This window comes from Mobula birostris, chromosome 10 (genome assembly GCF_030028105.1).
Source record: "Mobula birostris isolate sMobBir1 chromosome 10, sMobBir1.hap1, whole genome shotgun sequence".
Taxonomy (NCBI): domain Eukaryota; kingdom Metazoa; phylum Chordata; class Chondrichthyes; order Myliobatiformes; family Myliobatidae; genus Mobula; species Mobula birostris.
The window spans coordinates 67,727,028-67,750,645 of record NC_092379.1 but is presented as its reverse complement, the minus strand read 5'-3'; the positions used below and the strand labels follow the sequence as shown (position 1 = coordinate 67,750,645).

General features: G+C 42.7%; 1 pseudogene; it reads left to right on the top strand.

Annotated features, from left to right (window-relative positions):
- The first annotated feature begins 928 nt into the window (after positions 1-928).
- On the top strand, positions 929-18,396 carry LOC140204526 (interferon-inducible GTPase 5-like; annotated as a pseudogene).
- The last annotated feature ends 5,222 nt before the right edge of the window (positions 18,397-23,618 follow it).

Sequence of the window (23,618 nt, the reverse complement as noted above, 5' to 3'; positions counted from 1 at the left end):
GAATCTTCTTGCGAATGGGATGGAATATTGTACAGTCATGAGCAAACATCCAACTTCTGATTTAGTTCTAACTTTGAAGGAGAGAAGGTTGTTAATGATCATTTGAAACCGTTTTTACCTGCCGCTAGGACCTGATGAAATTCTATATCAATATCATGGTGCTGGATTAATTTATCTGCAAAACCCTGCAACCAGGCTTCGATCCTGACACAGAGGGCAGTTTGAATCTTCTCTCCGTGATCTTAAAGGATTCTCCAGGGTTGATATGCCCTTCCACATCCTGCGGTAAATTATCCTCAATGTAGCTGGCTGGCTGAGGAATTGAGGACGGTATAAATCGATTGGCAGCTTGACAGAGTACGTTGTGGTGATTTAACTATTGTATTTAATAGGGATCGTTCTGTAAGTACACGGTGTCTGAGTGCAGCATCTACACTCATCACACACTGAACCAGCAGAATGAAAAGAATAAAGTCACCCGGCAACAAGTAATCACATGCATATCTTTAATTCTTATTGGATCAATCAATCTGCCCAATCCGAGTAAGGCACACGGTGTGAGTGAGAGAGGAAACACAGAACACACAAATCGCAACAGACTGCTGATCAAAGCGGACCTTCACTGACGGAGCCTCCTTGATCAAAGACCCAGTGCAGGTAAAGACAAGAAATTGAATGACAAACTGGGTCTATTCATTACCGTTACATAATGTTAATACTAAACGATTGAGAAAATTGTGGGCAGTTGCGTATTTGTAAACTGGGTTTCGGTGCCAATGATCGTACAACCAATATATTGCACAAACAATTTGAGAAAACTCCTGAACAGCTGTTACTTTTGTCCTATTTTCTACCTATTTTACTTGTAGGGATTTCGCTTCGGGGATATGCGGGTGTTTGAATGAAATTGAAGTTGAGAACGTAACAACAGCAGCAAACTGCCCCAAATTCACAATCAGAATCAGGTTAAATATCACCGGCGTACGTTGTGAAATTTGTTAACTTTGATGCAGCAGTACAATGCAATACATTATAAACGGGGGGGAAAAAAACATTGAATTACACTAAGTGTGCATGTATATATTAAGTAGTTAAGTTAAAACAAGTAGTGCAAAACACAATAAATTAAAAAGTCGTCGGGTACATAAAGAGGTTAAGGTGTTTCCAGGAAGTAGGAAAACTCTGTGCCGCAAATCACTATAGAGTTAATCGTAAGGTGCTGCAATACAAGAGCTTATTGCAGACCGCCAGAAAACAAGTGACGGAAACAAGTTCCAGCATATGTTTAGTTCACATTCCCAGCCTCTCTGAGAATTTCCAGCACTGAATGAATGTCATCACATGCCATGGAGAGTGAGCGCACAGTTCATATTGGCTGGCTAGTGCCTTCCTGAGGAAAGTTTCAGAGGAAGTTGCTGGAGCCGTCTAGCAGAGCGTTGACGAGATTTCAAGTGTGGCTTTGTTATTTTAAGATGTTATTTAAAGAGAAAAAAAACAAAATATATTAGAGGAAAAATTTCGGAGACATATCTAAAGCGGAATATGAGAAGTTGTGAAACCACAAGGTATAGGTTTGTTGTGAAAAACAGGATGAAGAGAATCTGAAGTTGGGGAAGGATGTGGTTGGTCGTCCCGCAAAAGATAGAAGCGAAAGCGCAATTTCCCCGGCCTCTCTCGTTCCAGTACGGATAGCTCTTATCCGCATAAACATTGGAATCGCCAAAATATAGAATCTGTTGAGGCTCCTGTACTTCCTCCCTGATGGTAGTAATGAGAAGAGGGCATGTCCCGGTTGTTGATGGATGCCGCCTTTTTGAGGCTTGGTTCCTTGGATGTCGGGGAGCCGAGTGCCAATGCTGGAGCTGGTTGAGTTTATAACTTCCTGCAGTTTATTTCGAGACTGTGCAGTGGTCACCCACCCACCTCCAGACCAGACGGTGGTGCAGCCAGTTAGAATTCACTCTCTTTGTTTTCTCACTTATCAATGCTTTATGGATACAGCACTGAAAAATCTCGTCCTCTTGCTTTAGTTTAGTATTTAACTATATCTTTAGTATTTTATTCCTTCTGTGAAGACAGCAAATGTCTTCAACAAGTCAGCCTCACAGACTTGAATATGTCTGGTATAAAAAAACGACAACTCATTGTGTCATCTCCTCTAGAAGCAGAAACATCACACAAGAAAAGGCGATAAAGGCTTCCTGAGCATCCGATTAAAGCCCTGTCATCGCTGGTTGCTATACAGACCAGCCAACGAACGACGCAGATCAGGAATGGGAGGGTCAAGCTCCAGGTAGGTTGGAAATTACGCACCTTGCTTCTTCCCAGCTCTCCTGCATCAACAAAACCTGCCAGAGCAGAAGCCGTACAGTGTTCAGCTTTTGTTTTTAGAACAAGACAGATCTGGCTCTACGGCAGAATCAATCCCTTTTGTTGATTTTTGAGATGTGGGTATTGACATCAAGAACAGCAGATATTAAAAGTTCCTAGCAGCCTTGAGCACTTGCTTTCCTGAAATTTTGCATTCTCGATCAACCTGATCCAATCCTGGGGTTGGCCCATGATTTCATCACAGTAAGCCTGGTGACACTCAAGGAACCATGATACATTTCCTCGTAAGCATGGTGCATGATGGAGATAAAGATACATGAGGAAATGTTATCTCATACTAAAACCTTAATCCATTCTCTTTGGTGGTCATTTTACTGTAGAACTGCATAAATAAGCAGCATCATTAAATCTGGCTCATGGTATTCACTTCATCCTCTGTGTGGTACTGGCGGAAAGTATGACGGTTTTGGGTAGCATATGGCGTACCTGTCCAACTTCTTGAGTGCTGCAGGAGCCTGATTCATTATAGGAAAGTGAGGAGTCATCCTGCATGCATATGACTTCTGCCTGAAGTGCAAACAGATTCTGGAGTCCTCGTGCAGCATTCCCTAAATGTTCTTTTGAATGTTGAGTTAATGATAAGGAAGGGAAATTCAAAATTAATATTCATTTTGAGTGGACTAGGATATAAAAGCAACAATGTAATGCTGAGGCTTTAGAAGGCATTGGTGAAGTCTCTCTTGGAGTATTGTGAGCAGTTTTGGTCCCCTTATTTAAGAAAGGATGTGCTGACATTGGAGAGGGTTCAGAGGAAGGAAGGAAGGAATGTCGGCTCAGACCATAAGAGGCCTGCGTCGGGCATTTTCATGCCTTACAAGGTGCAGATTGGAACTCTGTGTGGGGCACCACTCCTCGCACAGACTAGAGCAATGTGTGATTAAGTGCCTTGCTCAAGGGCACAAACACGTTGCCACAGCTGAGGCTCAAAGCCGCGACCTTGAGATGACTAGACTAGCACCTTAACCACTTGCCACGTGCCCACCACAGAAGAAGTTCACAAGAATGATTCCAGGAATGAAGGGATGAGTGGCTGTGAGACTTCACTTACTAGAATTTAGTAGAATGAGGGGTGGGGATCTCACTGAAACATATTGAATGTTGAAAGGCCTGAATACCTCAGATGTGGGAGAGGATATATCCTATGATGGGAGAGTCCAGGACCGCAAGGAACACCCTCTGAATAGAAGAACTTTCAATTACAGCATATATGAAGATGATTTTCTTAGAAAAAATTGATGGTGGGGAATATCTGGAATTCATTGCCACTGGCTGTTGTGGGGGGTGGGTTATTCAATACAGTTCAGGTGGAGGTTGATAGGTTCTTGATTAGTCAGGGTTGGAAGGTTTCGGGGAGAATGCAGAAGAGTGGTGTTGAGAGGGAAATGGATCAGCCGTGATGAAATAGCAGAGCAGACTCAATGGCCCAAATGGCCAGATTCTGCTCCTATGTCTTATGGTGTAATCATTCTCAAAAAGTCCAACCATTACTCTTCTGTTATCCCTGCCAGTGTTACATTCTAGTGAACTTTGGCCCACTCTCCCCTCCTGCTTCTGTAATTCCCTTTATTGCACTGTAATACTGATACATTCAATCTTGTCCCATTCGAACTGCAGGGTGTATTCTATACTAGTATTATGATTGCCTCCTATCGGTTCCTCTGCCTTAAGTCTCTTAATCAAATCTGATTACACAACACTGAATCCAGAATTTTCCGTCATGATCTCAACCAGAAGTTGTTTGAAAAAGCCAGATTAGAGGCATTCTACAAACTCCTTATTTTGGAATCGAGTACCAAATTGATTTTCCGAAAATCTGCATATTGTAATCTCCCATGGTCAATATAACCTTACCCTCTTTATATGTATTTTCTATTTTCCTTTGTAGTTTGCACCCCACAACTTTGCTACCATTTGGAGGCCTATGTAATACTTCCATTGGGGTCTTTTTTTAAACCCTTGTAGACTGCATCTTCTAATGATATGCCTTTACATTTTAGTGAATTTATTTATTTTTTAAAACAGACAAAGCCATCCCAACATCTCTGCCCGGCTGCCTTTTCTTTTTGATACGATGTGTATCCGTGGATGTTATGCTCCCAGCTGTGACCTTCCTTCACCATGACCCAATGATACCCATATCATCATACCTGACAATCTGTAAATCTGCTATGAGATCATTGACTTTATTATATATAGATCATGCCTTGAAATATAACAGATTCAGTTCTGTATTCACCACTCTTTTCAATTTTGTCGCCGTGTTTCTGAAGATAACTTCTTATCCCTTTCTAAACTTTGTCTTATTCATTAATTGAGAGATTTCTGTAACCTCTCCTGGATTCTCATTCCCTTTAATGATATCCTCACTTTTCCCACCTGTTCAATCCATCCTCTACAATTTAGTTTATAGCCCTGGTTATGTGATTTGCAAGGATTCTGGTCCCAGCCTGGTTCAGGTGGAGCCTGCCCCATCAGAACGGTTCCCTTTCTCCAACACTGGTGGTAATGTTCCACAAATTTAAACCCACTTCTCCCACACTAAACCTTCACAACACATTTAGCTTTCTGATCTTATTAACCCCGTGCAAATTGCACATTGCTCAGGTAGCAATCCAGTGATTAATATCTCTTTGATTCTGCATTTTAACTTAGTTCCTAACTTCTTAAATTTCCTCAGTTGAAATTCTTCCCGTTTTCTTTGAAGATCACTGGTACCCTCATAAAAAAAACAAATCTTTCCCCTTCCCATGCATAATTTTCCTGCAATTCAATGAGATGCCCCAGACTCAGGCACCAGACAGCTCCATGAACCAAAGAGCAATGGTTTTGTTGCTCGTTTTCCCTACAGGCCCCCATTCTCATCCACATGGGGAGCATGAAGAGTCTTGGCCTGAAATGTCGACTGTTTGGTCTTGTCCATAGATGCTGCCTGTCCTACAGCGTTCCTCCAGTTGTTTGTGTGTATTCCATCAATTTTAAACCTGTTGGGCAAGTTCAAAGGTTGAGACTCCTCCAACACTCCCTCTTGGAACCCCCATTCCCCAAGTGCCTCACACACAGTCACAAGCTCTTGGCCCTGATCACAGACTGAACAGGAAACTCTCGCCCTCCCTGATGCATTGCAGTGTTCGAAGGTCAGATTTCAGCTCCACAAATCTGAGCTTGAGTTCCTTGAACAACTAACACATGCTTCAGATTTGCTAACCATTAACCACAATGGAGCCCACCCGCTCCCACATCATTTTAACTGAAACATCACATGATCTTATATCCCTATTATATATATATATATATATATATATATATATATATATATATATGTATGTATATATAATACGTTTGAGACCTTTCTGAGTAAGTGGAAAGCGGCCAGTGAGTGAGTGGGCCAGTGAAGGAGTAGAGCTTTGAGGCTTTGTCTCGAGAGGTTTCAACGAGAAGAGGCGGAGGACAAGCTTGCTCGCAGTTAGTCTTTACAATGCCTCCTGAGATGGTGATGTGCCTCTCATGTGAGATCTGGCAGACTTGGGGGAACGCCCCTCTCCCACAGAATCACATCTGCCAGAAGTGCATACGGCTGGGCGATCTGGAGGACCATGTAAAGAATCTGGAGCAGCAGCTGGATGATCTTTGACTCATAAGGGAGAATGAGGCAGTCATAGATGACAGCTACAGGGAGGTAGTCACACCTAAGCTGTCGGAAGCAGGTCGTTGGATGACAGTCAGAGGGGGGAAAGTGAAGGTGAGCAGACAGGTAGTGCAGAGAACCCCTGTAGCCATTCCCCTGAATAATAAGTTTACTGTCCTGGATACTGTTGGCGGGGATGACCGACCAGCTGTGAGCCACGGTGGCAGGGCCTCTGGCACTGAGTCTGACCCTGTGGTGAAGAAGGGTGGGACGGAGAAGAGGAGAGCTGTAGTCATTGGAGACTCTATAGTCAGGGGATCAGACAGGAGATTTTGTGGACGTGAGAAGGGCACCCGCATGGTTTGCTGCCTCCCAGGTGCCAGGGTCCGGGATGTCTCTGACCAGGTGCACGACATCCTAGTACAAGAGGGAAAGCAAACAGAAGTTGTGATACATGTTGGAACCAACAACATAGGCAGGAAGAGGGATGAGGTCCTGAAGTGTGAGTTTTGGGAACAAGGCAGAAGGCTGAAGAACACGACCTCAAGGATGGCATTCTCAGGATTGCTGCCAGTGCTATGTGACAGTGATGTTAAAAATTGGAGGAGGTGGCAGTTGGATGAGTGGCTGAGGAATTGGTGCAGGGAGCAGGGTTTTAGATTTTTGGTTCATTGGGTTCTCTTCTGGGGAATCTAGGACCTGTACAGATTGGATGGGTTGCACCTGAACACGAGGGGGAGCAATATCCTTGCAGGTAGGTTTGCAAGCATGGTTCAGAAGGGTTTAAACTAATTTGCAAGGGGTTGGGATCTGGAGTGATAGAGCAGTGAAAGAAGTGCATAGAGTAAAGCCAGACCTGACATATAGAGAGGCTTTGAGGAAAGAGAAGCAGAATAAAGGATGTAAAGGTAGTAAGGTAGAAGGGCTAAAGTGTGTGTACCTCAATGCAAGAAGCATCAGGAACAAAGGTGTTGAGCTGAGAGCTTGGATACATACATGGAATAACGATGTAGTGGCCATTACAGAGACTTGGCTGGCACCAGGGCAGGAATGGATTCTCAATATTCCTGGATTTCAGTGCTTTAAAGGGAATAGAGAGGGGGGAAAGGGGGAGGAGGGGTGGCATTATTGGTCAGGAATACTATTACAGCTACAGAAAGGGTGGGTAATGTAGCAGGATCCTCTTTTGAGTCAGTATGTGTGAAAGTGAGGAACAGGAAGGGAGCAGTTACTCTACTGGGGGTATTCTATAGACCCCCTGGCAGCAGCAGAGATACAGAGGAGCAGATTAGGAGGCAGATTTTGGAAAGGTGCAAAAATAACAGGGCTGTTATCATGGGTGACTTTAACTTCCCTAATATTGATTGGCACCTGATTAGTTCCAAGGTTTTAGATGGGGCAGAGTTTGTTAAGTGTGACCAGGATGGATTCCTGTCACAGTATGTTGACAGGCCACCTAGGGGGAATGCCATACTAGATCTAGTATTAGGTAACAAACCGGGTCAGGTCACAGAGCTCTCAGTGGTTGAGCATCTGGGGAACAGTGACCACCGCTCCCTGGCCTTTAGCATTATCATGAAAAAGGATAGAATCAGAGAGGACAGGAAAATTTTTAATTGAGGAAGGGCAAATTATGAGGCTATAAGGCTAGAACTTGCGGGTGTGAATTGGGATGATGTTTTTGCAGGGAAATGTACTATGGACATGTGGTTGATGTTTAGAGATCTCTTGCAGGATGTTAGGGATAAATTTGTCTCGCTGAGGAAGATACGAATGGTAGGGTGAAGGAACCATGGGTGACAAGTGAAGTGAAAAATCTAGACAGGTGAAAAAGGCAGCATACATGAGGTTTTGGAAGCAAGGATCAGTTGGGTCTATTGAGGAATATAGGGAAGCAAGAAAGGAGCTTAAGAAAGGGCTGAGAAGAGCAAGAAGGGGGCATGAGAAGCCCTTGGTGGGTAGTGTAAAGGAAAACCCCAGGGAATTCTTCAATTATGTGAAGAACAAAAGGATGACAGGAGTGAATGTAGGACCAATTAGAGATAAAGGTGGGAAGATGTGCCTAGAGGCTGTGGAAGTGAGTGAGGCCCTCAATGAATACTTCTCTTCGGTATTCACCAATGAGAGGGAACTTGATGACGATGAGGACAATATGAGTGAGGTTGATGTTCTGGAGCATGTTGATATTAAGGGAGAGGAGGTGTTGGAGTTGTTAAAATACATTAGGATGGATAAGTCCCCGGGGCCTGACGGAATATTCCCCAGGCTGCTCCACGATGTATGGGAACAGATTGCTGAGCCTCTGGCTAGGATTTTTATGTCCTCATTGTCCACAGGAATGGTACCAGAGGATTGGAGGGAGGCGAATGTTGTCCCCTGGTTCAAAAAAGGTAGTAGGGATAGTCCAGGTAATTATAGACCAGTGAGCCTTATGTCTGTGGTGGGAAAGCTGTTGGAAAAGATTCTTAGAGATAGGACCTATGGGCATTTAAAGAATCATTGTCTGATCAGGGACAGTCAGCATGGCTTTGTGAAGGGCAGATAGTGCAATGGATATGATCTACATGGATTTTAGTAAGGCATTTGTCAAGGTTCCACATGGTAGGCTTATTCAGAAAGTCAGAAGGCATGGGATCCAGGGAAGTTTGGCCAGGTGGATTCAGAATTGGCTTGCCTACAGAAGGCAGAGGGTTGTGCTGGAAGGAGTACATTCAGATTGGAGGGTTGTGACTAGTGGTGTCCCACAAGGATCTGTTCTGGGACCTCTTCTTTTTGTGATTTTTATTAACGACCTGGATGTGGGGGTAGAAGGGTGGGTTGACAAGTTTGCAGACAACACAAAGGTTGGTGGTGTTGTCGATAGTGTAGAGGATTGTCAAAGATTGCAGAGAGACATTGATAGGATGCAGAAGTGGGCTGAGAAGTGGCAAATGGAGTTCAACCCGGAGAAGTGTGAGGTGGAACACTTTGGAAGTTCAAGGCAGAGTACAAAGTAAATGACAGGATACTTGGTAGTGTGGAGGAGCAGAGGGATCTGGGGGTACATGTCCACAGATCCCTGAAATTACCTCACAGGTAGATAGGGTAGTTAAGAAAGCTTATGTGGTGTTGGCTTTCATAAGTTAAGGGATAGAGTTTAAGAGTCACGATGTAATGATGCAGCTCTATAAAACTCTAGTTAGGGCACACTTGGAGTACTGTGTCCAGTTCTGATCACCTCACTATAGGAAGGAAGTGGAAGCATTGGAAAGGGTACAGAGGAGATTTACCAGGATGCTGCCTGGTTTAGAGTGTATGGATTATGATCAGAGATTAAGGGAGCTAGGGCTTTTCTCTTTGGAGAGAAGCAGGATGAGAGGAGACATGATAGAGTTGTACAAGGTATTAAGAGGAATAGATAGAGTTCATAGTCAGCACCTCTTTCCCAGGGCACCACTGCTCAATACAGGACATGGCTTTAAGGTAACGGGTGGGAAGTTCAAGGGGATATCAGAGGAAGGTTTTTTACTCAGAGAGTGGTTGGTGTGTGGAATGCACCGCCTGAGTCAGTGGTGGAGGCAGATACACTAGTGAAGTTTAAGAGACTACTAGACAGGCATATGGAGGAATTTAAGGTGAGGGGTTATATGGGAGGCAGGGTTTGAGGGTCGGCACAACATTGTGGGCCGAAGGGCCTGGAATGTGCTGAACGGGGAGTGGGGCTGATGTTCTTGCTGCATTTCTTGTGGTGTCTGATGTTCTTCTTGCATTTTGTGCAGGGGTGGGGGTTTAGAGCATAGATTAGTTATCATGTTGCCTTTCTCTGTTATTGTGCGGGGGGGAAGGGTGGGTTCCTTGCAAGAACACTTCCACTGTAACACTGCCCATGCTTACAATGGTTATTCCACTTAAACTGCACATTTTATTGGCTCAAGTAAAACTTCCAATCAAGGAGATTTGCACGTTACAATGCCCCGCCCAAACAGATCTCATGATTGCTATTTCAAACTCCAGTTCATATGGACTACATCACTAACATTGATAGTTTGTGGCGCCGCATTCACGTAATGTTCTTGTTTGTTGCAATCTAGTTCTAAGTTCAAAATCACGTTGTTTGTTGCAATCTAGTTATAAGTTCTAAAGCACGTTGTTTGTTGCAATCTAGTTGTAAGTTCAAAGCCACGTTGTTTGTTGCAATCTAGTTCTAAGTTCAAAGTCAAGCAATGTTCTTGTTAAGTGCTTTTACTCACGTACGCTGTGTCTATGTAATGAAGTGTGTCTACAAGCTAAGGAGAGCCCCTAAGCACTGCTTTTAGGTACGGAAGCTGTCCGTGATGTCATGTCTAATAAAGTCCTTTAGTTTGCAACAGTTCTCCGAATCGGCCTGATTTGTTCTGTCCTCTGCTCCTGAGATTTATATGTAACAGCTACGCTCTTGCATTTCCTGACCAAAGCCTCTCAAGTCACAGTGTCAGATGTCAGACCAATCCACTAACCCACTCACACAAGGGCCAATCCAAAATGGCTTCTGAGATCTTGGGTTCCACTTCTTCTCATTGAAGCCTCTTGACCCAAGGTCTCAGTTCACCACTCTAATACTGCCCATGCCAACAATGGTTGTTCTGCTTAAACCACACATTTTATTGGCTCAAGTGAAACTTCCAATCAAGGAGATTTTCACGTTTCTATGCCCCACCCAAACAGATCTCACTATTGTTATTTTGATGGAGATGGACGTGAAAGCACAGAGGAACACCTGGAAAAATTTCTGAAAAGCTCATTCGCTGCTGTCATTACTGCGCGGTCGGGAATCTTTCAGAGGGAAGGCCCCAAAATCCCCGGCTTTGCCTGCTGTTCGCGACCGAGATGGAGGTCGAATCGTTCAGATAGATATGGCGCTCAGTACTCGGTGTCGGAGAGCTGATCTGAGTTCAATGTTTTCGGATGACTCAGAGTCGGACCGTGGTCGGGTATGGCAGGGAGAGTTTTTCTTCCTTCTCCCGTCTGCGTGAGATGTGGGACATTTGAGAGATTTTGAACTTTTACTGTGCTCATGGACTTCATCAAGTTATGGTATTGTTACACTGTTTGTAACTATATGTTATAATTATGTGGTTTTGTTAGTTTTTTTTCAGTCTTGGTCTGTCCTGTGTTTTGTGATATCACACCAGAGGAAATATTGTATCATTTCTTAATGCATGCATTACTAAGTGACAATAAAAGACGACTGTATGTCTTCATAATCTAAAACACCAGTTCATATAGATAACATCACTAATATTGATATGCATTCTTTTTATTACCTACTGAAAGAGTGTGGTTCTTTTTGCCACACTCAGTGATGTATTAGTCTGGGATCAAAGGCAGTTTTCATTATGTATGGGAAGAAGCTCTCATGGCCACAATTCAACTATGTTGAAAATGAGGTTTGAAGATCAAATTGTCCAGGAAAAGATCCAAATTAGGCTTAGGTGTGCATGTGAATAAGAGCTTCTTGAGAGCCCATGATGGTGAGACCCATTGCTTTGTTAATGATTTAGCGTAGACAGATTTGGTGATCATTACCCATACTGAATTTGACAACTGAGCAATGTTACATCTTGTTGTGTAGATACTTACATTGACAGAGTCTAGGTCTTCTGTACTATATTGTGGAAGTTTCCTGGTCCTATCCCCATTTGACCTGGTTATCAAACAGCATAATTGTGAATATGTCAGCCACACATTTATTGTGAACATTTCAGCCACAATGGTTGAGGATGAGCATGTTCTTGGAAACTGTTCCCTTCTTTTTTCCCCTCCAAATAATTGACTATGCAGCATCATTCAGAACTGTATGTGCTGAAACTAGATTATTGACTGTGGTAAAGAGTATCAATGATTGAAGTATGCCAGGTCAGAAATGAGCCGTTCCCATTCCTATTGATGCACCAAACTGCAGACATAATGCATCATCTGCATAGGAACATCTGACAACCACTCTTCTTCTGCACCCTATCAAACAGTTACTAGTGCCCCTCACAAAATAGGGGTTCATGTGCTCCAAATATCCCATCACCAACTTCACGGGCAATATAATTTCGGAGAGGCAAAAGCTAAGAAAACTTTGTTGGACTGAGAGGAGATGACATGGTAAAGCAACATTGGTGAATAGAAATAAAATGGTAGAAGTGTGTGAAGATGCTGCATCTTTGGACAAACAGGTCGAGATCTACATGCTCCATTAGTAAAATCAATGGTGGTTAAGCAAAGTCAAAGCATATTAACCGGTCAGAGGGTTGTGAGAGTGTGGAATGAGCTACCAGGGTAAGTGGATCTTGTGAGCTTGATTTTAACATTTAAGAGATGTTTGGATAGGTACATCAATAATAGGTGTATGGAGGGTTATGGTCCCAGTGCAGGTCAATGCCTGTTTCCGCTCTGTACTTTCCAATGACTTTACATAGTCATAGTCATAGTCATACTTTATTAATCTGGGGGAAATTGGTTTTCATTACAGTTGCATCATAAATAATAAATAGTCATAGAACCATAAATAGTTAAATAGTAATATGTAAATTATGCCAGTAAATTATGAAATAAGTCCAGGACCAGCCAATTGGCTCAGGATGTCTGACCCTCCAAGGCAGGAGTGGTAAAGTTTGATGGCCACAGGCAGGAATGACTTCCTATGACGCTCAGTGCTGCATCTCGGTGGAATGAGTCTCTGGCTGAATGTACTCCTGTGCCCTCCCAGTACATTATGTAGTGGATGGGAGACATTGTCCAAGATGGCATGCAACTTAGACGGCATCCTCTTTTCAGACACCACCGTCAGAGAGTCCAGTTCCATCCCCACAACATCACTGGTCTTACGAATGAGTTTGTTGATTCTGTTGGTGTCTGCCACCCTCAGCCTGCTGCCCCAGCACACAACAGCAAACATGATAGCACTGGCCATCACAGACTCGTAGAACATCCTCAGCATCATCTGGCAGATGTAAAAGGACCTCAGTCTCCTCAGGAAATAGAGAAGGCTCTGACCCTTCTTGTAGACAGCCTCAGTGTTCTTTGACCAGTCCAGTTTATTGTCAATTCGTATCCCCAGGTATCTGTAATCCTCCACCATGTTCACACTGACCCCGTGGATGGAAACAGGGGTCACCAGTACCTTAGCTCTCCTCAGGTCTACCACCAGCTCCTTAGTCTTTTTCATATTAAGGTGCAGATAATTCTGCTCACACCTACCGTAGCCCTGTACTCAGCCTCATCTCCCTTGCTGATGCATCCAACTATGGCAGAGTCATCCAAAAACTTCTGAAGATGACAAGACTCTGTGCAGTAGTTGAAGTCCGAGGTGTAAATGGTGAAGAGAAATGGAGCCAAGACAGTCCCCTGTGGAGCCCCAGTGCTGCTGATCACTCTGTCGGACACACAGTGTTGCAAGCACACGTACTGTGGTCTGCCAGTCAGGTAATTAAGAATCCATGATATCAGGGAAACATCCACCTGCATCGCTGTCAGCTTCTCCCCTAGCACATCAGGGCAGATGCTGTTGAACGCACTGGAGAAGTCAAAAAACATGACCCTCACAGTGCTTGCCGGCTTGTCCAGGTGGGCGTAGCCACGGTTCAGCAGGAAGACGATGGCATCCTCAACTCCTAGTCAGGGCTGGTAGGCAAGCTGGAGGGGATCTAAGTGTGGCCTGACCATAGGCCGGAGCAGCTCCAGAACCAGTCTCTCCAGGGTCTTCATGATGTGGGAGGTCAATGCCACCAGTCTGTAGTCATTGAGGCCGCTGGGGCACGGCGTCTTCGGCACAGGGACGAGGCAGGATGTCTTCCACAATACAGGAACACTCTGGAGCCTCGGGCTTGGGTTGAATACATGGCGAAGTACTCCACATAGCTGAGGGGCACAGGCTTTGAGCACCCTGGTACTGACACCATCCGGTCCTGCAGCCTTGCTTGGGTTGAGATGTTTCAGCTGTCTTCTCACCTGTTCAGCTGTGAAGCCCACCGTGGTGGTTTCGTGTGGGGAAGAGGTATAGTCATGAGAGCAGGGTGGGGGACTGTGAGGACGGGTAGGAGGGGAGAGTGGAATATGTGTTGGTTATGCTCATTACATGTGCTTATGCACATTATAATAATGAATATAGATAGCTGTTGGGTAGCAAACTGTAACAGGAAAGAGCACTTGGACCACTGAAAGTAAGGACTGACATGAGGATGTTCTGTGAATGCCATGATATGAAATATAAATGGAAGTTGTCTCAGTTGAGAATTTTAATGTAACATATTTTCTTTCAGTGAACAGGTGGAAGAAACTGAGACCCCCTCATTCTTCACACAGGAAGAACTGAGCAAACTGAAGTCTGATTTTGAAACAGGTGGTTTGGAAAAAGTTAAACCACTGATACAGAAGAAAATAACTAACTTGGACAAAACAGATCTTAACATCGCAGTGACGGGAGAAGCAGGTACGGGAAAATCCACCTTCATCAATGCCATGAGAGGACTTCGGAGCACTGATCTGGGAGCAGCTAAATCTGGGACGATAGAAACAACAATGGAGCCAATCGGGTACTCACATCCCACTCTGCCCAATGTTCGCTATTGGGATCTGCCAGGGATTGGACCTCCAGAATTTCGAGCAGCTAAGTATCTCACAGAAATGAAATTCAAAAGATTTGATTTCTTTATCATAATCTCCACTTTTTGATTCAAAGAAAATGATCTAAATCTTGCCAAAGAGATTAAGCGGCTGGGGAAAAAGTTCTACTTTGTCCGCTCTAAGATTGACGTCGATCTTGATTCCATGAGGAAAGAGAAGAAGGTGGTTAATGAAGAGGAGGAGCTGGAAAAGATTCGGATTGACTGTGTCATGAGGTTGGCAGCGAAAGGGTTTCCGGATCCAACTGTGTTCCTGATATCCAGTTTTGAGCCGGATCATTTTGATTTCATTCGTTTAAGTGAAGGACTCGAAGGTGATCTAAATAATGTAAAGAAAAGGATCTTTGTCCTGGCCCTTCCAAATCTAAGTGTGGAGATAGTTCAGAAGAAAAATACAATTCTGAAAAAACATATCTGGATGTTTGCAACACTCTCTGGGGGATTGGGAGCGGTCCCATTTCCCGGCTTCTCTCTCACTTGTGATATCGGTATATTGATTGGGGCTATTGTCCACTTCCGGAAACGCCTGGATCTGGATGATGCTTCTCTTCAAAGACTGGCCAACAAAGCAGGAAAACCTGTAGAAAAGCTGAATGCGACAGTAAAAGCTCCATTGCTGGGTGAAATGACCCCAGATGCAATAATGAGGTTAGGTTGGGGTGCTGCTGCTGTTACCGTTTCAGCCCTGGAATTCGCTCTCAACTTTGTCCCTGTCCTTGGCTCCATTTTCGGAGCAGGCTCATCATTTCTCATGACGTACAAGATACTGAGTGCTGCACTGAAAGATCTTACAGACATTGCAGGGAGAGTGATGAAAGTTGCCTTTGAAACTGATTAACTGAGCTGTACAAACATCTACCCAGTGAGTTTATATTATGCCGTGGTTAAGGATTTGATGTTATCTCACACCAAATCCTCTTATAATTCTAGTTGATAATGTTCACTTCCACTACATTTGTTCCTGGAAATGTTTCTCATTCATTACTGAAGGGGCTTCAGATGGAGTTTCCGATCTGTGGCACTTGGAAAACTTGTGCAAGATTAACAGAGTGCAACTCTATGAAGTAAACTTTAAAATTAAACTATATCTGCCTTCAGAAGTGTACATGAAGTATGTACCCGATAAACATCAGCCGCACCTTGCATTGTTCAGCCAATTACCTGTTTAAAAAAGAGCTGCAGAGGAAAAATGATAGCTCATACTTTTGTGCAGCCTATAGGTGTTGGTATCAAATAAGACATAAACCATTGGTTGGAAGATCAAGTGCCACCCCAACCATCTGATGTTAACTATCGGAAAGAATATCACAGCTAGTGTTTAGTGCTTGTTGACCTGTACAGTTTCACTTACCTTCAAGAGAACCTCTGAAAAGCTTTAAAAAGCATTATTAGAGAAATTGGCTCAAACCTCATGGCAAGATTAGGAATCAATAAAGCCTTGCGTGTTTAGATCTCATTTAATATAGTCAAACAATTGTTGATAATTCTCCCTTCTGCAGGTTCTGAGAGTTTTGCATGAACAATTACCCATACAGCACAGCAAGTCAGGATTATTCTAAGTAGTTTATTAATACTTGTTAATAAATCACAATGCAAAAAGTAAGGAATAATACAAAATATTGCAAGATAACAGAATAAATTACATTATTGAAATAAACTCATCAAACCTTACATCTCAATTGTAACTATAAACTAAGCTCAGTTAATATCCTTTTTCGCTCTAATTGAGCTTAACTCAACATTTATGATCACTTGGAGGAAATTGCTTTGGATGATACCAGTGCTGTGTCACATACGATATCTCTAACTATTCCAAAAATGAAACTCACTTCTGTGAATTTATTCAAAACTCACCATTTGTGATTGTGCATATTACATTCAGCTTTTTCCACCACAAGTCCAGTATTAATGAATTTAATTATATCCCATCATCAATATCAAGCTGGATTTTTTTTTGTCAGTAGGAAATTGAGGACTGAAAAGACCTTGCCCTATTAAATGTTTACTTGTCCTGAGTGTTCTGTGGCATTCCTTGCATAGAAACTCTGCGGTAAACAGATCTATAAACTGTCTTCCTTCTATCTGAACTATTGCTTTCATGGATTCCCTCGCCCACCGGTTGAAAAATAAGAGAAAATGCCATAGTTGCTCGAAAACTGAAATGAAAACCATCTGATGGAAATACTCATCAAATCAGGTAGCAACTAAACAGAGAGAAGTAAATTTCATGATACAAGTCAATTCTCTTCATTTGAAACTGCATCAAAAGTTTCTTCAAATATTCCAGTGATTCGTCCTTGTATAGCAGAAGGGCACAGAATCAACTTCAGTGCAAAGCATGAAATAATCTCATCTTTGTTTGGTAATAATCACCAAAACATCACAAAATATTGTTGAATCAATGTAAGAATACAGAGTAAAACATTGAAATATGTGAAGTAAATTCAATTCCTTAAAATTTTGGCAATTAATTCAATGCTCTGCTGCATTAATGATTCTTTAATTTGTGTGGGGAAAATAGGTCAACATAATTGAAGAAAACAGTGTACATTATGACATTGACATTACGGAACAAACACTGAGTGCCCCCAGGCTTTCTTCCCTGGACTCAGTTTTCAGAGGAATTATCCAGTCTCCAGTAGAGCCGTCATGGGCCTGCTTTGCACCATCATCGTCAAAAGGGCTGTGATCAGGAATGGTGGCAGCAAAATCACAATCTATCTCAGAGATGTTGGGAATCCAGATTCACACACGCAAAATGCTGCAGGATCCCAGCAGGTCGGACGCCATCTGTGGAGAGGAGTAATCTGTTGACATTTATTTGACTTCATCAGATCCTGATGAAGGGTCTCAGACCAAAACATCAACTGTTTATCCTTCTTCATAGATACTGCCTGAACTACTGAGTTCGTCCAGCATTGTGTGGGTTACAGAACGCTACAGCACTACAGTGCCATCAAAGGAGAGAAAATGATCTGAAAGAAGCCATCTTCAGAAGGCTTGTTGCATTGGCAGTAACTTGTGGGAGTATCTTACACCAGCACACTTGAACTATTCTACTTATTTACAGATTTGAATACTGGATTGATTAGTGTTGTGGTGTACTTTGTTCTTTAATTAACGTAGTAAATTCAAAATGTGTGTATAGTTGCCTTAGGACAAATTTACATGATTAAAACAGGTACAAATATAACCTATTGGGACCTAAAGTTTTTTAAAATTCTCTTTGAAGTGTAGTTTCATCATACCAAATCAAATATCAGGTCAGTTGCATTGCATTTCAGATTGCTGCCAGTTTGTAGTATCCTGTGTAGTAATTAAATTCTGAACATACTTTGAATAAATTCTGCCCTACGTTATGCATGTAATAGCTACAAAGATTAAAATCACAACCCTGCACGGCAGTCTGAAGTTTGTGCAAGGATGATGTCATTCATTACATTGAACAGCAATGCAAGCGAAAGTATTACTGATGGGAAAAAAATGAGTTAAAAAGTCATTGATTGGTTGTTCCTGACAACCCAGAAGTGTGTGACTTTAAGAAATGCTAAGAAATTAGCTTTTGTGTTGCCAGGGCGGGTAATATTTTCTCAACGTGCAGTTACGTCTAAATATTGTTTTATGAAATCTCCTTCTCTGATTAATCATTAACCATTAATGAAATGAAATATCATTCAAGTACTACATTCATTTTTCTTTGGATAATGTACAACACATATTCAAAATAACATTAATGTTTTAACCTTAGTGTATCTGGCCAACATACTCCTTCTTCTTCTTCATGTGCCTTACGCATTGCACGCTTGGGCGATCTTGGCTCTACACATCGAACGATCCCTCGCAGCGTCAATGATATCTCGCTCATCTAGATCTGTTAGTTCTTTCTCAGTGCCTTCCTCTTTCTTTGCCTTCCTCTTTCGCGTTTCCAAGGCATATGGCCTCGTAATGTAAGACATTCTATTTTTTTCCCTTTCTGATGACATGGCCCAGGAATTTAAGTTTCCTCTCATTTAATGTTCTCATTAAAGATCTTTTTGTATGGGCACGTTGGAGTACTGTCTCATTCGTTACCCTATCTCTATATGATATTATCAGCATTCTGCTGCTTCTGAGTTTCTTTGGAGTTCTGGTGTTATCGTCCATGTTTCAGAAGCATACAGCAAGATTGACTAGATGTAATATTTTTGTAGCCAAAGCCTTGTTGTCACAGAAGTGTGTCTGTTGGTAAAAATGGGTTTCATTTTTTGGAAGCTGGTTTTCGCAATGGCAATTCTTCATTTTCTTTCTACTTTACTTCTAGTATCTTGTGATAGAAAGCTACCAAGGTAATTAAAGCTGGTCTTTTGTTCAATCTCTTGGTTACCGATGCATAATTGGCAGTTGGGGGTATCTTGTTGTTCTGGTATCACCACACATTTGCTGCTTTTTTTTTTTTTTTTACAGTTGATGGTTAGACCAAAATCTGCACTTGTTTGTACAACTTTGTTGAGGAGGATTTATAGGTCTTCTGCAGCACTTGCTATTAGGATGGTATCGTCTGCATATCTCATATTGTTAATGTTAACACTTCCAATTTTTATCCAATGTAGGTTTTCTATTTCCCTGAGAATCATTTTACTATAGATATTAAATAGTTCCGGTGAGGCAACGCATCCTCGTCTAAATTCTACTTGAATTTTATTATCCACAACATTTACTAACCCATCCCTCCACTTCCTCATCCAGGTTATTTATAAAAATCACGAAGAGTAAGAGTCCCAGAACAGATCCCTGAGGCACACCATTGGTCACCGACCTCCATGCAGAATATGACCCATCTACAACCACCCTTTGCCTTCTGTGGGCAAGCCAGTTCTGGATCTACAGAGCAATGTGCCCTTGGATCCCAGGCCTCCTTACTTTCTCAATAAGCCTTGCATGGGGTACCTTATCAAATGCCTTGCTGAAATCCAGATACACTACACCTACCTCTCTTCCTTCATCACTGTGTTTAGTCACATCCTCAAAAAATTCAATCAGGCTCGTAAGGCACGACCTGCCCTTGACAAAGCCATGCTGACTGTTCCTAATCATATTATACCTCTCCAAATGTTCATAAATCCTGCCTCTCAGGATCTCCTCCATCAACTCACCAACCACTGAAGTAAGACTCACTGGTCTATAATTTCCTGGCCTATCTCTACTATCTCTCTTGAATAAAGGAACAACATCTGCAACTCTTCAATCCTCCAGAACCTCTCCCGCCCCCATTGATGATTCAAAGATGATTGCCAGAGGCTCAGCAATCTCCTCCCTCGCCACCCACAGTAGTCTGGGGTAGTATGGGCAAATTTGACTCCTCAGTAGCTCAAATTATGGGCTGGAAGTTATTCAAACATTTAAAGTTATCACCTCAGGTAACTGAGGGTTAAAGTTATCACCTCAGAGCTTCAGTGATCTTGTTGCAATGAGCGAGGGGAGTGAACTCAAGTGCAGGGCACAGGCACGGAAACTGCGTTTGGATGCTTACACGGGCGTAAACGCCGAACAGGAAACAGGAGAGATCTTGACGTGGAGCCCCGATGTCGAGCCTTGTCTCAGAAACTTGACAAGGAGCCATGACACAGAGTCTTGACTCAGAGAGATGGAGTCTCGTAGGTATGCTTTGAAACTGGAACTAACTTAGAACAAACAATTCTAAGCAGTCGGGAAAAGTAGTTTACTCACAGGAATAAGACCAACGAACTGGGGACTAGTGGTTGTGACGCTGGGGTTCCTGTACTGCAGTTCTTGATGGAAACCAGGTGTGCTGTCATCAAAGCGAATTAGAAGCAACTGGGAAATAAACAGTCGGAACCGTGGCACAATCAACGGAAATTAGGAGCAAGGTAGGGAATAAATGATCGGGACCAGAACAGATCTGGGTTCTATTCTGACTCCGTTGTTCCCACTTTAACCTTTTCCTGACTTCTCTTTCTGTGTTGGGATGGGTTTTTCCCCAAATGCTCTGTTTCAGGTTACTTGGCCACTGTAAGTTGCCATAAGTACAGGCAAGTGATGGGATTGATGGGAACATGACATGAGTGGGTTACGGGGCAAATTGTCTGGGAAGGGTATTTTCTGTAGGCTGTGTTAGGTGGTTGGCACATTAAATATAGAATTGAGTCAGGTTTTATAAACAAACATAAACATTTATTAAACTCTCCTCAACAATAGTGAAAAGTAAACAAACCACTAATGTAACCGGAAGTTAACTGCTATATGGCAATTTAACAAACAGCCAAACTCTGGAATAGTTCTTAAAGTGGTAAATTCAGAAATCCAAGTGATTTATACAGTCAGAAAGGAGAGACTTCCCTGAAAACTGATTTCTTTGAAGATGTGACATTACTGCTGATCTCAGCCGAGAGATGCCTTGTCCAAAGGATTGAGGTCGAAGGAAATAAAATGGCTTAAAGGAACTGACCTTTTTTGCTGGAGGATGAACACTGTACAAACTTTCCTGATCTTGCAGGGGTTATCTCAGACTCAGGCCATTATTCCTGAAGGAAGATACAATAAGGTCGATCATTTATAAAACCTCCGAACAACACCAACTTTACTCAATCCTTCGGGTTCCCGTACTTTGGTAAAGTCTTCACTCTCCAATACTAGACTGTAAAGGTAAAACAAAGGTGCAACAAGCAAAAACTGGCAGCGATTAGCGAAAATGCCGGTAACAACTTTTGCACCTTAAAATAGAAAGTAAAACCTCACTTTAAATCAAAACTGCGTGATAAGACAGCCCTGTTTGTCTGAACACAGTGGTTGAGAAGATTTTGGAGCCAGTTGTTAGGGATGTGGTTTCGGGGTACTCAGAGGCTCATGATAAACAGGTCAAAGTCAGTACGGTTTCCATAGGGGAAAATCATGCCTGTTGGAGTTCTTTGAAGACATAATCAGCAGAATAGCCAAAGTAGAGCTGGAGGATGTTGTGTACTTGGATTTTCAGAAGGCTTTTGACAAAGTGCCTTCCATGAGGTAGCTTAATAAGTTAAGAGCCCATGGTATTACAGGAAAGATAGTATGTGGATAGAGCATTGGCTGAATGGCAGGTAGCAAAGAGTGAGGATAAATGGAGACATTCCTTGTTGGCAGCTGGTGACTAATGGTGATCCACAGGGATCTGTGTTGGGATCACTTCCTTTTATGTTATTCGCCAATGACTTGGATGATGGAATTGTGGATGTGTGGCAAAGTTAGTGGATGATACAAAGGTGGAGAAGTAAGTAGTTTTGAGAAGGTTATGTTGGTGGTGAGGAAGGCAAATGTGTTGTTAACATTTATTTCTGAAGGTCTAGACTATAAAAACAAAGATGTGTTATTGAGGCTTTGTAAAGCACTGGTGAGGCATGACTTGAAGTATTGTGATCAGTTTGTCTCCCTTATCTGAAAAACGATGTGCTGACGTTGCAGAAGGTTCAAAGGAGGTTTACAAAAATGATATGCTGATGAAGAGTCTCAGCCCAAAACATTGACTGTTTAATCTTTTTCCATAGATGCTGCCTGACCTGCTGAGTTCCTCCAGCATTTTGAATGTGTTGCTTGGATTTCCAGCATCTACAGAGCTTCTCGTGTTTCTCAGAATGATTCCAGGATTGAAAGGATTGTCATATCAGGAGCCTTTAATGGCTCTAGGCCTCTACTGACAGGAATTCAGAAGAATGAGGGGTGACCTCACTGAAATGTATTGAGCATTGAATGGACTCGATACAGTGGATATGGAGAGGAAATGTCCAATGTCAGGGGCCCCTAAGACCAGAGAACATAGCCTCAGAATAGAGGCACATCCATTTTGAAGAGATGACGAGGAATTCCTTTAGCCAGAGAGTGTGGAGGCCATGTCATTGGGTATGTTTAAGGCAGAGATTGATAGATTCTTAATTTGTCAGGGCATGAAAGGATATGGGGAGAAGGCAGGAGATTGGGGCTGAGAGGCAAAATGTATCAGCCATGACAAGATGGCAGAGCAGATTCGATGGGCCAAATGGCCTAATTCTTGTCCTTTCTCTTATGTTCTTCTGGTCTAATATATTCAATATATCTGCTATTTCTTTTATCCCATTACTACCTCTTCAGCACCCATTTTCAGCTGTCCTCTTTTTTTGCCTCTCTTTTTCTCTTTTTATATCTGGAAAAAAATTGGTACCCTCTTTTAGATTATTGGCTGGATTATCTGCATAATACACCTTTTCTCTCCTTATTGCTTTTTAGTTGCCTTTGGTAGTTTATAAAAGGTTTCCAACTATTGGCAAGTTCACTGATGAAATGATGACGGGACGATTTGAAAAGAGGATGTGGGGGAGCTTGAAGCCTGTTGTCAGGCAAATAACCTCTTCCTCAGTGTCAACAAGACCAATGAGTTTGTTATTGACTCAGGAGAACTCAACCATTCACACCCCTCCTTACACTGCTCACACAACAGTGGAAACTGCAAGCAGTTCAAACCCCTGGGAGTGCACATCACTCACGACCTCTCATTGTCCCAGAATACATCCTACAGTATCAGAACAGCTCACAAATAACTCTACTTTCTGAGGAAGCTGAAGAGAGCTGGATTATGTATATCTATACTCACATCCTTCTACAGATGTGCAGTAGTGAGCATCCTAACAAGCTGCATCACTGCTTGGTACAGAAACTATTCTGCGGTGGACAGGAAGGCTCCACAATGGATAATCAAAACTACCAAACGCGTCGCCGGCACCAGCCTAACACCATCAAGTACATGTACACAGAAAGATGCTGGAAAATGGCCAGTAATATCATGAAGGATCCCAGACACCCTTCTGATGGACTATATGTCCCAGGGAGGGAGTACATAGCATCCATGCCAGGACCACCACACTCAAAACCATTTACTTTCTCCAAGTAGTAAGGCTAATCAACACCTCCACTCACTAACCAACTCCTCCACATCTCGCACCAGCACTACTTTATCGTTTCCTGTCAGA